The following is a 15,050-nucleotide window of genomic DNA, read 5'->3' as shown; positions in this document are numbered from 1 at the left end:
AACAAGAGGAAGGCCAAGTCCACGACCATAATTAAAAGTACATAGGATTTAGTGCACGTGTGTCAGGTTTCGTCCTAAACTAGTGTGTCATGTTTGCACTTTTTGTTTTAAGAGTGCAGAAGTGAATTATGCTTAGAAAAGACCGTGTGAAAAGTAAAATACTGAAAATAATAAAATGTTAAACCATACTTACTAGCCTAAGAACTGCGATTGGTGGTCAGCCTAGACACATGCGCATTATTCTGCTTGTTGATTGGTAGTCAGCCTAGACACATGCGCATTATTCTGTAGTCAGCCTAGACACATGCGCATTATTCTGCTTGTTGATTGGTAGTCAGCCTAGACACATGCGCATTATTCTGCTTGTTTGGTAGTCAGCCTTGACACATGCGCAGTATTCTGTAGTCAGCCTAGACACATGCGCAGTATTCTGCTTGTTTGGTAGTCAGCCTAGACACATGCGCAGTATTCTGCTTGTTTGGTAGTCAGCCTAGACACATGCGCAGTATTCTGCTTGTTTGGTAGTCAGCCTAGACACATGCGCAGTATTCTGTAGTCAGCCTAGACACATGCGCAGTATTCTGCTTGTTTGGTAGTCAGCCTAGACACATGCGCATTATTCTGCTTGTTTGGTAGTCAGCCTAGACACATGCGCAGTATTCTGCTTGTTTTTTTCTATGCATATACTTCGCAACAATATGAATTTTGTTGTTACATGGATCGTTTGTGACAGCGAACAGATTTTATAAACATGTTGTTTTATTTATATTTAAAATATGAACCATTTAAACTAACATACGCGTAATGTATATTGTTTATTGATTTATTAATGATACTGGTTATAAAAGAGTCATGTTTGAATTGTGTTTTTGTTGTTTTTGTTGTTGTTTTTTTTTTTTTTTTTTTTTGCATTTCAGATAAACCTGTAATTGTAGTCAAAATATTTTGGATATTATCAAACAAGTATATACGAGATATGCTAAACATTTTCTATACACAAAAGTATCCGGTATAAAATGAATCAATACAAACTACTACTTGTCCATGTTAAATTTTAATTAATATATGTATTGCAATAGTGTCATTTGTTATCTTTACTTGTAAAAAAAACTTACAACACAAAACGCGATGTTGCTTCCCTAAAATGGTTTTAATTAGAAAATACATAATTAGAATGTTTCCTACTGACGGGACATTTTTTACATTTTATTGCATATAACATAGGCCAATACTTAGGACAGACGCAATGTAGGCCAATACTTAGGACAGACGCACTGAAAAATCTGATATAGCTTTACAATCGTTCCAAAATACGTTTTACTAATTTTAACTGTACTGTGTCTGCTATAACGACAACAAAACAATAAATTGTTCATGTTATATCTTCATAGAAAGATATAAAGTATGATATTGTACCAATATAAATGTAATTTCATGAAAGTAGAAATTAATTTTCATTTAAAGGGGCCTTTTCACGTTTGGGTAAATTGACAAAATTGAAAAAAAGTTGTTTCAGATTCTCAAATTTTCGTTTTAGTGATGACATTTGTTAGGAAACAGTAATACTGAACATTTACCATGCTCTAAAATAGCCATTATATGCATTTTTTGACGATTTAAAAACCTGAAAATTATAAAGCGTTGCAACGCGAAACGAATTGATAATTTGGAGAGTTCTGTTGTTGTCCTTATATTTTGTGAAACTACGAGGATTGCTTATATAAAGTATAAAATACACCTAATATTGCATCAGGTAGGATAGCCGAGTGGTCTAAGTCTTTTTTACTCCAGGACTCCAGGGTCAGTGGTTCGAGCCATGCTGAGGGTTACCTTTTTTTCTTTTTTTAATTTTATTCTTGAATTTTTACTGGAGCTTTTTAGATCCAATGTTTACATTTATCAATATCAAGCATTTAATGACAAACTTCAAAACATGCCAAAATCTGTGAAAATGCCCCTTTAATGAAAAGAGACATTCATAGCTCTGGGGCCTTTATTCCTGTTTGCATGATTGATTCTGTGACATACAATATCGTTAAGCATGGCTTCAAATATTTTAAGAAAGGTGTGTTTTACTTATTTTTATTTTATAATTGTCTTTAATTCTTTAGCATACAGGTCATCGGCAAATTTAGCAATCTGTCCAAAAAGTTCATCGCAGCAATTTCATATCTATTTAATCAACATATGTATATTTATTTCATGATTTTACATATAGAAAGGAATATGTTTTATTTCAGATCTTGCATTTCATTGAAATTTATTCTTGTCAAAACAATAAACAATGTAAAGTCGACAATTTGCTGATGAATGCATATATATTGTATAGATCATTGAATTGCACCTCTTTGTATTGTATTTTTTATTATACAATACTATTATTTAAATCATTTATGTCATGTTCATTGTGCATACATAATTGGATTTTTATTAAATTGTATCATTGATTTGAAACAAATTTAGGTATTGACCTACTATTTTGTAAATTTGGTAAATATATTTACTGTCAACTGCTGTAGATGACCAGACATTCAAATGCTATACAATTTATTTGCAAAGAAAAACTTGCTTTTTATATTGTGTATTGTTTCATCTGTAAAATTATACATTTGTAAATTGCCAATGTGTTTGATCGAGATGTTAATATAAACATAACAGTAAATGTGCATTATTTGTGTACAATATGCAGCTAGCCGCACTGAAGCAGTGCAAAAGCAGATGTTTATGGAAACTTCGAGTTTAGTTGCCCGATTAGTTTTCATTTAATCTCACGTGTTAACGGGAAACAGTTTCTAAAAATTGTGTGTATGCCATTAATTTATCGAAGCTATCCGTTGAAACGTTATGCGACAACGTCGGAAACGGAAACGTATATACACAAATATATGAGAATTGTTGTCGAGGTTTTCAGAATTGTGTCTTTTTATATCAAGAATTCGATTTTTTCTATCAAGAATGATTTTTAGTTCTTGATATCAAAAAATTGGTTTTGTTATATAAATACATTTTGATAATACCAAATCAAATATTTCAAAATCTTGGTATCAAAAGATATGAACGATTTCTTGATATCAAAAATGTTTGTTTTTTTATCTAGAATTCGATTTTCGAATATCAATAATGATTTTTCTTTATATCAACAATTGATTTTTTTATCAGAACATATATCAAGAATTATGTTTTAATTTGAACAATTTTTTAAATTAAATATCAAGAATTGGAATAATACGTATAAAAATGTCTCAAAAAAAGTACAATCGTTCGATCTGCCATGAAAATAAGGCATTCAAACAAAATACAAAACATATTTTGTGACGAGTAGAGTGTTGAGACCAGCTCTTTGTAACTTACGAGAACCCGTATTCGGGAATTGATGAACATTCCAACTGCTATCAGCTGATATTATTTGATTTTCAATTAGTAAATGTGTCATTATGTCATCATAGCAGTAAGTTGACATGACTAGTATGGAGCAACCAGGAATTAATTTAGTTCACGTTAAAATGAGCTTAAAACTGTTTTATTATATTCCAAGAAATTTACTTTTTAGATCGTGACAATTGATTACTTTCTTTTTTAGCTTGATATTGCTTGTTTTATAATAATTTATCTAATCGAATAAAATTTCTATGAGATATTAAAATAGATTATTCATTTTCTTTTATTCCACATTGTGACGAAATCCGTCGGTGAGTAATCGAAAAAAAAGTAAGTCGTGCGTTATCAAAGCCTCTGAGTGAATATGAATATTCATACGATTTTTTTTAAGTATTTCATAATCATTTGATAATATTCCAAAAACGTGCTTTTGTAGATAAATCACTTATAAAACATTTGTCAGTTTTAAAACGAAAATGTGTGAACGAGTCTCTTTTTATACACACCGTTTGCTTATCCATGGGATAAAAATGTACTTGTTATACTATAATTTAAACATTTTTCTCAGTACTTAACATTTAATGACACTGTTAGATAATCGTTTTAATTTCAAAAGAATACATCATTTGCGGTGTTTATATTTTATTAACACGCAGGACATGTCATTTACAGTTTATTTTATTCTACATGTTTACCAGCAATACTAATATTCTGATAAAAAAATATTCTCGTCTTAGAAACAGGAATGTAATACAAGATGACAGTGGTCTTACAGCGGTAATAAATACGGAAAGAAGTTGCCTCCCTTTGTTAGTAAAAACATAAATCATAACGCTCAGTCTGTTTGTAAAACAGTTGCAAAACTAAAATATAAATACGGAAATAGAAATAAAAAAAGACTTACATATCGACAGACTAGCGCCACACTACACATTCGCAAATATTACACATCGTTCATTATATTTACACATCCATTAATTTCAGTTTCACTATTTGAACAACGTGCATAACAAATACATCAAACATAAGAAGCATTTCAAGTTTGAAGATTTTCCCGATAAGAATTTGAAAACATAGAATTTTAATAAATTGTCGGAAAATAAACACTACAATTGCAAATATTACCAGTAATGTGATTAAATGATTTAAATGCCAATCAAACACGCCTTATCGCGATGTGTTTAACCCATTAATGACTAGTGAACTCTCCCATCCTTCTAAGTTGGATCAATTTATTTCCAAAATTAAGGATATCTAGTATATTTATTTCTATATTAAGAAGAATTCTTACAGAAATTCCTTTAAGCAAACAGCGTAGACCCAGATGAGACGCCGCATCATGCGGCGTCTCATCTGGGTTTACGCTGTTTGCAATGTCCTTTTTTCAGGACGCTAGGCATGAATGGGTTAATTCGAACGGTTTTTGACTAATTACTTCGCAGTAGCTCGTAATAGTCATATAACATTATTATCAAAGCATCATATAAAATCTAACTTTTTCTATGAAACGAGAGGCATGTGTTTGAAATGCGATTAATCAAAAGGGTATAAGCAATTTCCAAAGCTACTTTAATGCAAATACTTATCCACACAAGATTACCGATAGGTGGACTGCTTCAAACCACAGGTGGTAAGGGTGTGGCTATGATATTAATTAGTAAAAAAAATAATTTTGAAAAAAAAAAATTATAGCCACACGCTAACCGCCTGTGCTTCAAACACACAATTTCTAAAATGCCGTATTAAACCTGTAGAAAGATTAACAAAAAAACGTTAATTTTCGTACGTTGCACATTCAAAGGTACTTACGAACAGCATTTTTTTTCTTTGAAAATTTTTAAGTATGTCAAATGGAATGTTTAATACGAATTTCATTTTGTTCAATAAGAACCTATGTAACATCATATATATTTTATGACCTCAGTCTTAAGTTGAAAACACATTACTGTACACAATTTGCGATTCTGTCCAAACATCGTAGTGCCTATAAAAGAAATTTCTAGTGATATAAATGGTCGATTATTAAAACCTCAGTTTTCAATGAAGACTTGTATGTCCGATTGAAATATATTTTAATAGATATGTTCCAAATATTAGAAGTCTCATGAAAAATCTGCAAATTAAAGAAAAAACACGTGTGCACAGTTAATTACTGATATATTTGTGTGCTTTTTCGAAGTGTTAATGTTATCTAGCTATGTCTTTAAATTTTGTCAATAGGATAGCACCAAGTATTTTAGCCTCGCTCTGTGAAAATGGGGTTTTAAAGCATGTGTGTCCGCACAGGCTAATCAGGGACGATACATTCCGCTTTAATGATATTTTATGTTTAAAGAAAGTCTCTTCTTATCAAAATCTTGTTTGGGCGGAAAGTGTCGTCCTGATTAGCCTGTGCGTACTGCACAGGCTAATCAGGGACGACACTTTCCGCCTAAACTAGATTTAATCTGGGACGACACTTTACGCACATGCATTATGTCCAATTTTCTTAGAACACGACTCATTTATTTGTACATTGGAATACTGCGTTTGTATGAATATGCAAGACACATACCACATATATTATGACATTCGTATGTGCGTATGTACGATGAAACTTATACGGATCGTTTCCCTTATTGTATATGTTACGAATGATACGACATTTTACTATTTGTACGAACTTGAAGGCACAGATTGCTGTCTTTCACAAAGCTCGTAGAAACGAAGAATACGAAGTGTTTAAGTATTGATACTCGCAATTTTAAATCGCGAAAAACATATGAACTTGTTTAATTATGGTATTCGGTATATCTGAACTGAATCACTAAGCTATGGAATGGCAACAAAACCTCATTAAAATCAGGTGTAAAAGAACACAATAAAAGGTTTTAAAATAAAAAACAAACGTATCTCTCCTTGTTTTTCCTTCGTTTTGTTCATTCAAGTGACCACGCGACTTGCTTTTGAAACAATTTTCTCGCACAAGCATTCGTGCCATAAAAATATAAATACGTGTTAACCGCGCAAATTTAAATGTTGTACAAAGCAACTTATCATATTATATCAACTAATCAAGCACACTTCAAATCACAGTACTGTATGTTGGCCTTCAAAATGACGCGCGGTGATTGGTTGACGCGTTGACACCTCTCGGCAGGTGCTTGGCGGAGTCCTTTTGTTCTCGTGAGCACTAGCAAAGTTTGCACTTCCATTGTACTGACTATTATTATTTGTATTCGTGGATCTGACGACGGCACTATCGAGATCGCCCACAGTTCCCGATTGTCCATTTGCATTCCCATTATTCTCCTTTTGGCCTTCACCACCAACACCGTTTTCAAAGAATTCCGGTTTGTCTAAGATTCCGGACCGTTGTTTGTTTTTCTGTTTGAACCGTCCTGACCTGGAAATCGACATAGTGTGTCGTAGCCTCGCGTTCTTTTCCTTTTCGGTTTCGGTCTGCACGCCGCTTTCCTCCTTAAATGACTCAGATCTCGCGAGATCAGCCCTCGCTTTCTTTGAGGATTTCTTTCCCCAGAATTTTAACCAAGACATTTTAAGCTGCTAATTTTGTTTCAAGTAAAGTCATCCAATAAAATACAATCCACACACGACTCAAAATATCTTGCACAGTACCAGCTTAATAAAAAAAAATAAAGTCGGATATGGTTCAACCAAAATAAAAAAGACCTATTTATTTGTTTAATAATTCTGAGTAAATCATTAGTATTTTGTTCCAACGCAGTTTCGTACCCAGACGACACTCCGAGTAAATGTTTCAGCAGTAAACTGAATAATCAGCCTCCACAATAGTACACCGTGTACGTGTCACATGATGACCTGGGATCTAACCAATGCACAGATAGGTCTAGCTGCGTCCCTGAAAATATAACAATCATTCACTTAGAGACAAATGTTTGATATCGGATTGTCTCCTCACATGTAATGTATATTAGTAAGTTCGAACGGAATATGAAGCAAACGTGTATTTTACATGAAAACACAACCCGTGATATTGTGTTATACCGTTGCAATAATTAAAAATATACAATATGCGATTTCGAAAAAGGAACATGAGTCGTCTTAAGAAACTGAGAACCGTAACACGAACATCATTCTCGGTGAAAGTTTCGATTATGTACCTGTATCAGGTCATTGTAAAACACTTGATCCTATAAACCACCGTGAGTTTAACTTTTGAAATGCACGCAATAGCAATCGATTTGTCAATAAAATCCATATCGAGCAACCAATTTATGTGATACTCCGTTTGAAGATAAGCACACCTGATATTACGCACACGAGTACAGGATCTACCAAACATTATCATTATTCCTTATACTACTGAAGCTGCGGCAGCTGCTGTCGCTGTTGTAACAATAACAACACAAACACGAACAACAGAAACGAAGTACAACGATAAAAACAATACCGTAATTATATCACATAATATTTATGAATGCATAATATATGATTAGGATGCTATATTTGCTATGTTGCTATTTATGCTTAGGCTATGTGGGATTTAATTGTGAAACTGCATGGTTTTATTGAATACTTATGTCGCATGTGTAAGAAATATCGAAAACAAATATGTTCATAGTTTATACATTTTTTAGCAGTATATAGTAGCTGCGAAGCCAGTTGTTGGGTATTAAAACTTGCAAAAGCTAATGAATTAATAATCCTTCTTTAGTACCACGAACCTATTGAATAATAACACTTGCTATGAATGAAGCCACATAATCCTATTACATGTATATACTATGCGCATTTTCTATCCGAATGAAAGCCGATATCATACCAAATATGCAAAAAGCGTGATCCTTTGGCGAAAGGGAAGTTCAAGCATTCAATTAAAAGCAAAATGTTGAGGTTTTGTCGGGGAAAAAGTCAAATCTTACACATTTGTCACAATCATTAAGAAAATGCGACATGTTGCAGAAATTCACATGCATAACTGTAGATATTGTCTCATTCGGATCCAAAGGCAATGTAATATGTCATATCATATAGTTTGTCTGATGCGAAATCTTGTAGGTGTATTTAAAATAACAATCAAATACAAAAATTAAACAAAAAATAGCAAATCAGTAACAAAATATTGCCGTACCTTACTAGTAATCTCGAAAGTTTCAACGATATGAATCACTACAGTCAATATAATGAATATTCAACTTAATTTCTAAATCAAAATATAATTTGTCGCACGTTAACACGCAGCTGTGCGAAAGTCAGATTACGATATGATGTCCCTAATCAACCTCCAGCGTGTCTATTCAAACCGAATGTTTACCGCAGAAGGAGGGTTTTAGGCGATATAAAAAGCGTTTGTTTGTCAAGATTATATTTGCTTTTAACAAACAAAACCTACTGTCGCGTAGATAAGAAAACCAAAATCAGCGTCGACAGGCCCGCAACCGCGGAACGCATCCCGGGTACATCGAGGTTTGCAATCATTTATTCTGCATGTATTGGATAAAAGAGACCACAGCAATATGTGTGTTCTTAAATTTTAATTTTTCCTGCATTTTTTTAGTGTTTTTTTATAATTGTTTTACTTACGTCACATCTGAAAGGCTGACTAGTTCTTTTCGTCCGTGTTTTTCATGCAGTCACAACCGTTTTGTCGCGGTGACAAAGTGATAGTGTTCCCTGTTTTGACAATTATGCTTCCATGTCGCTTAAAACTGCATGTCAGTTGTCATAACCAAGGTGATTTTTAAGTTCTCAGATCAAACCGTGTGTACGTAATTACATATTTGTTACACGCAAATATTCTTTAAAAAAACAAAGATTTGCTTATAGACTTGTTCTGATATATGTGTCCAAAATACTAGCATGTTCATTGGCACTTACCACAGACTCGTTAAGTATAAAGCATCTTGTATTTTGTAAATGATTAACCTATATTCAATCGTCACCTTCAGTGATTTATCATACCCTGGCATTATTGTTTCTAAGCTGTTTACCCCTACCCTCTGATTTGCCTTTCTTAACTATTACGTCAGCATACATAGTCTGTCTATTAATACATCATGTATTTGGTTGCAGCCGTAATTGTTTCAAACCATGCATTTATACTGCTAATCCTTCTTATCTATACATATATGTATAGCTATCAACGTTCATGGCAGGTATTCGTTAAGACGTTAAGACGGTGTATGTGAAGGATTATGTTGAGAACATTTCAATGTCAAAAACAAACAAGAGTAGATTGATTGTATTTCGTTCTTCAAGTTTATCTAAGGTCATTAAAAACTTTGTGAACAGACGTTCTAGATCTAATAAAGTTCTACTGAAACACACAGTGAATGTCAGGTGTCTCACAACACAGGACCATAATTATTAAACACTGGACGTGATGATATATCCAATGACTGTTTGGAAAAAAAACACAAAATGTGTCAACTGATTAGAGTTCTTAGTCTCGAGATAAATAAAATCAACTCGTTCCTATTTGACCATGATTTTCGCCATGAAGCTAATATGTAAAAAGAAACCAAATCAATAATATCATTACAATCAACTCATATACAAGTTCAAAACACCAAACTTGTGTTAGTCGGATCTTTGTATAGCAACAATCACAAACATGTTAATCGTGGTTCACTGTATTCTCGAATATTCTATTCAGTATGAACATTATGTTTATAATCAGATACTGAAAGACCATGCATGAAAACATTTGCGCGGCAAAATCATTGAGCTTGAAACACTGCACTGAAAGTAATTTAATAATGATAGAAGATTAAATACAATTTCCATAGTTCGTGAGTTCAACAAATACTTTCAGAAAACGTTATATGCATACAGATATACCGGTAAACAGATAAAAACATCAGACCGTCAACACATCACGATTGGTAAATTTTAACAAGGGAAAGAAAGCTTAACGTTGCAAGTTACCAATTTGCATTTGTAGAAAAAAAATGCAATATCAAGAAGCCTTTATCAAACAAACAAATCCCAACAATTTAGCAGCATAACTTAATTTATCTCGTTGAAAGCATCGAAATACATTACACATTGAAATTGAGCTGCGCAAAAGTCGAAAAATTGAACTTAATGCTAAAAATTGCATCCGGAAAAAAGAACACATTGTCTATTTTTGCTATAATGATAAAATGGCATTAACTCAAACAAATATAAAGCAAAAAGCATTTTTGAAAATACTGAATCAATAAATTAAAGTCACATCAAAGCCACCAGAGCGTTTCAAGAGCATCGCTGCAGTCGTGTCAACAAATGGCATAACTGCCAATGCATGGTAATTCGAGCCAAAACAAATACACATAGAACATAAATTTGAGCCTGACTTTGTTTACTGTTTAACAGATGTGCTACTATTAAAGGAACACCGTGACCAAGGCATACTTCTGCCAAAGTTAAAAGATGCGGTCACCAACAATGGTCATCAGCAATTTTATCCGGAATAAACGACTTGGTGTATAATATGTGACTTGTTGCGAGGAGAGTATGGGAAAACATTGCACGTAAATGGAACACATACTCAATATCACTTTCAGCTAGCGTGTGAGATAGAAAGCACACAAACACACAAATAGAATCATCAAAACAAGATAACTGGTTTGTTAATGAGTTGTGTCAAACACCGGTATTTAGGGAAAGTGCAAAACCATCGACAGTATTTAGTATCTGAGGTAGTCCGGTCGCATTTGCGAAATGCATGGATTTCCGAGATTAATTGAAGATTAATTGAAATTTATATACGCATGTTGATCCATTCTACATAAACACTGATACTTGTGGTGGAAAGGTTTTTGGATACAGACTGATAGAGACTCTGGATTTATGAGAATTGTCAAACATTAAGATGTCCATGCAAATCGGCTCGAAAACAGCCAGCCTCGCCGAAAGGTCTTATCCTAAATATAGTCAGGTCCTTAAAAGGGTCTAATCCAAAATGTGGAAATTTTCAGAAGAGACGGTCGTATCTGTAGAAAGACAATCGGCCTACGGAGGGTCTTATCCTATGACGAACATTATTAATGTTGTCTCAGTGCCCTGATTATTGTTTCCAGACACATTATCAGTTAAGGCTTGTTATACTACCCATGGCTTACATTTATATAAAAAGCTACATGGATCTAACACATACATATTTCAAAAGACTGTAATTGAAAACTTGAAGGTAACATCCAAGTCTATTTTCTTTACCAGACTCCATCATTTTACATTATTTTATGATGCATTGAGAAACATAATAGAAAGAACGTGCAGCCTCATTGGTACATATACCGATGTCACTTTATATACATGTATTTCAAGCACCATGAACATTAACTACATCATGTACTACCGTGATAAAGTACACAGTTGTTTCGGGGGCACTACCGGGGTATGTACTGACATAATGGTGATGATGACACATTCAGTTGGTCATTTGGCGTTCAGTTACTACTACAGGCTGATGAATAGTCATTTAAGAACGTTCGAAACCTTATATAGATAAACATTGCAAGCCATCATCGCAAAGTAGTATTCGTGTCAACTGTGGAAATAAACGTAAGTACTTTTTATTTAAATTGCATTTTTGTTTTTTTAATGGGGACACCTACATCGCATGTAGAACAAGTGATTGTAAAAATAACGATGTATACAGTTACATGTGTTTATCAGAAGATAATGAGATTTCTAAGAACGCCGTATCTTGGTCGTGCAATTTTCGTTGATATCAGAACATGATTAGATATTAGATATGGATACGTTCGGTAAATATACGTATATATGAAACAACAAAGGGGACAGATGTCAACTGTATGTCCATAATATGTGACGATTAGCACAGAGCCAATCTGGCGTTGGAAAATACATGTTTTCCAGATAGAATATATTTGGGAAATTTAGTCATACGAAGAGCTTTATCAGTTAATCGATTAGAGCTGCTTGATATATATTGACCACATCACGAACCTGGTTCTACCAGTTCATTTATAATTCACTCTTTTGTTGTTGCACGAGATCTTAATAGGTACACATTGCTCTAGTCCAATGATACGGAAGTATTTTATATTTTAGTTGATTTCTAAGTATAATACATCAGACATGAAAACCAATCGCTTACCGATAACAAATCAACGAATGTATTAGTCAGCACTGTGACAAATTGCTCCATGATAGCCAAAATGCACAAGGACTTGCACACAAGAAACCGTTTGAGATAAGACACATAACTCAACACTTTTCACAGTATAAAGGTTGTCATACCTTAAGCCTGTGACTAAATTTATCATTTTTTCTTCGACATCAAGTTTGTTTTGTAACACAGCAACGGGGTTTCGACTTAAAATGTTCAAATATAATAAAGTTTGAGGATAATTTTGTAGCTTCTACTTTATAAAATGTGTATTCTGATATTTAAATTAGCTTTTGTTGTGAATGTAGATAACATCAAATAACCCATTCTTAAATAGGTCTAGTAAAACTGTCATTTTTGCGTGTGTTTTTTTTTTTCAAGAGAATCCAGTGTCTGGTACAAGCACATAAAAATAGAAAAGTGATCAACTGTTTTAATTTAACATGTGTGTGAACAAATATTTAAACATTTATTGAATCAAATATGTCTAAATTGTCTTATATTTTCCGAAATATTTTTTTCTGAACCAAGAACCGCCACGCACAATGGACGGAAACTGAATGTTGTTTAGTACAACAATATTTTGCAGTGCAATCTTACATTGCGATTCATATACATGTTCCCCTTAAAGACTGACGGGATGACTAATTCAACCTGCACTTTACACTTAAGATTGTCCTGAGCTCTGGCTGTAATCAGTTTCAATTGAAAATTTGGAACCAATCCAAAAACTATTTACCTGATACGCAATTGCACGATGATTGGTAATCGAGGAAGAAAATGCATAAGAACAGCAAATGTGCCGGTAAAACGAGGCCAAGTTTTTCCTTCCTTAAGCAGCACGGTGACTCATTTACAGGGTTGATGTAGATAATAAATGAAATAATAGGTGCTTAAACATAGGTCGGAGAGCATGTGGTAAGTTCACAATTGATGAAGGGACAATGTTATGTGATTAAAAACAAGAGCACCGCATAACGGGTGCCACGCTCGGCTACGGGTGCAGTTTTGAATAAATTAAAGCTTGTCAGAATTTAATTTTTTGAAGTCACAGTGACCTTGACCTTTGACCTAGTGACCCCAAAGTGGGTGTGGCGTGTATAACTCATCAAGGTGCATCTACATATGAAGTTTTAAAGTTGTAGGTGGAAGCACTTTGATTTTAGAGCCAATGTTTAGGTTTTAGCACGACGCGGAAGGAGGACGGCGGACGTCAGACGGCGGACGTCGGACGGCGGACGACACGACGAGCTGGCTATGACAATACCTCGGGTTTTCTCCGAAAACGCCGAGCTAAAAAACACTAAAATCAACCGAATATCGTACTCGTATTAATATTTCTGTGTTTCTTATAAGAAATATTTTATCAGTGTTAATCCGATCTATATGTTTTTAAAAATAAATCGATCATGCAATCAATAAGCAACAAATATTGTATCATATAAAACAAGCGCAACAAGAATATAATGAGCATAGTATCGACAAATGAATTTGTTGTCTTAGCTTTGCGACTAGGAATCTAATCTTCATTTAGCGCCGAAGCCATGTTTGACTTTCGTTATCAGGAAATCTGAAAACACGGCAATAATCTTTATCGAGTAAGAATCAATAGAGTTTCGTTGCAAGATCTATAATCAAATTACAAGTCGACATTGTTTTTTGCGTTTTATATTGGCTTTCAATGAAACCACGGAACATAATATTGACAGTGTCGCCATATTTGAAATGTATTCATAGAATTACACTTTGTGCAAAATGCGCAGAGGTTATCGCGTGTAATTTAAAAATATTGCAAAACAAGTCACCGTGAAAACATATTTTTCATTCTTAAAGCGCAGATATCTTTAATATAAGGTGCACACATTATTTATTTATGTGTCTCTGCAATATTAAAATGGTGTGTTTTTGTAAACATAATTTGCAATAATAACACCGTATAAATTGCACATCAGCATTTATTAAAAATTATTTTTCACAAATTGCATACATGACAAGTAATTAATATAGCCTCCCATTTGATCTTTTAATCAGTGAAGTGGAATCGTTTTTATATAACCATTAAACTGTATTAATTGAAAAGTGTGTCATTTATTAAGTAGTTTAAAATGAAAGAGTAATAAACTGTTGTTGTGGTTTTTTAAATTAAAACGAAATTAATTCAATTACATTCAATTGCCGTAGAAAAAAGGCACACACAGACAGTGATATGTGAATTATTACATGTGTCGAAAGTGTTTAATGTCCATGCGCTATAAATTTCAGAAAACATATAACATGATTAAGTAAATGGTTTTAAGATTTTATTTTAATAGCTTGTTTCATTTATGTTCATGTACAAATGGAACTCGGTAGATACACACGCGCATCGAGAGTTAATGTTTAACAATCTCAAATGTGTGTGTTCTATAAATGCATATGTATAAGACAAAGCCCAAAGTAATTAAATCAATACATACATGATACAAAAGCAGAGTTTATTTGATATTGTATGAACTGAATCACTAAGCTATGGAATGGCAACAAAACCTCATTAAAATCAGGTGTAAAAGAACACAATAAAAGGTTTTAAAATAAAAAACAAACGTATCTC

The 15,050-nt window shown here is 33.4% G+C and overlaps 1 long non-coding RNA gene across 1 annotated transcript; it reads right to left on the bottom strand.

Moving 5' to 3' along the window:
* Positions 1 to 6,273: 6,273 nt before the first annotated feature.
* On the bottom strand, positions 6,274 to 12,434 carry LOC127863462 (uncharacterized). Its single transcript, XR_008041064.1, has 2 exons — positions 8,474 to 12,434; positions 6,274 to 7,240 (listed from the first exon to the last, which is right to left on the bottom strand). It is a non-coding gene; the product is annotated as an uncharacterized LOC127863462 (long non-coding RNA).
* Between the last annotated feature and the right edge of the window lie 2,616 nt (positions 12,435 to 15,050).

The sequence above is a fragment of the Dreissena polymorpha genome, unplaced genomic scaffold (assembly GCF_020536995.1).
Source record: "Dreissena polymorpha isolate Duluth1 unplaced genomic scaffold, UMN_Dpol_1.0 chrUn009, whole genome shotgun sequence".
NCBI lineage: Eukaryota > Metazoa > Mollusca > Bivalvia > Myida > Dreissenidae > Dreissena > Dreissena polymorpha.
The sequence above is the reverse complement of the archived record's forward strand: the minus strand, read 5'-3'. Positions and strand labels throughout refer to the sequence as shown.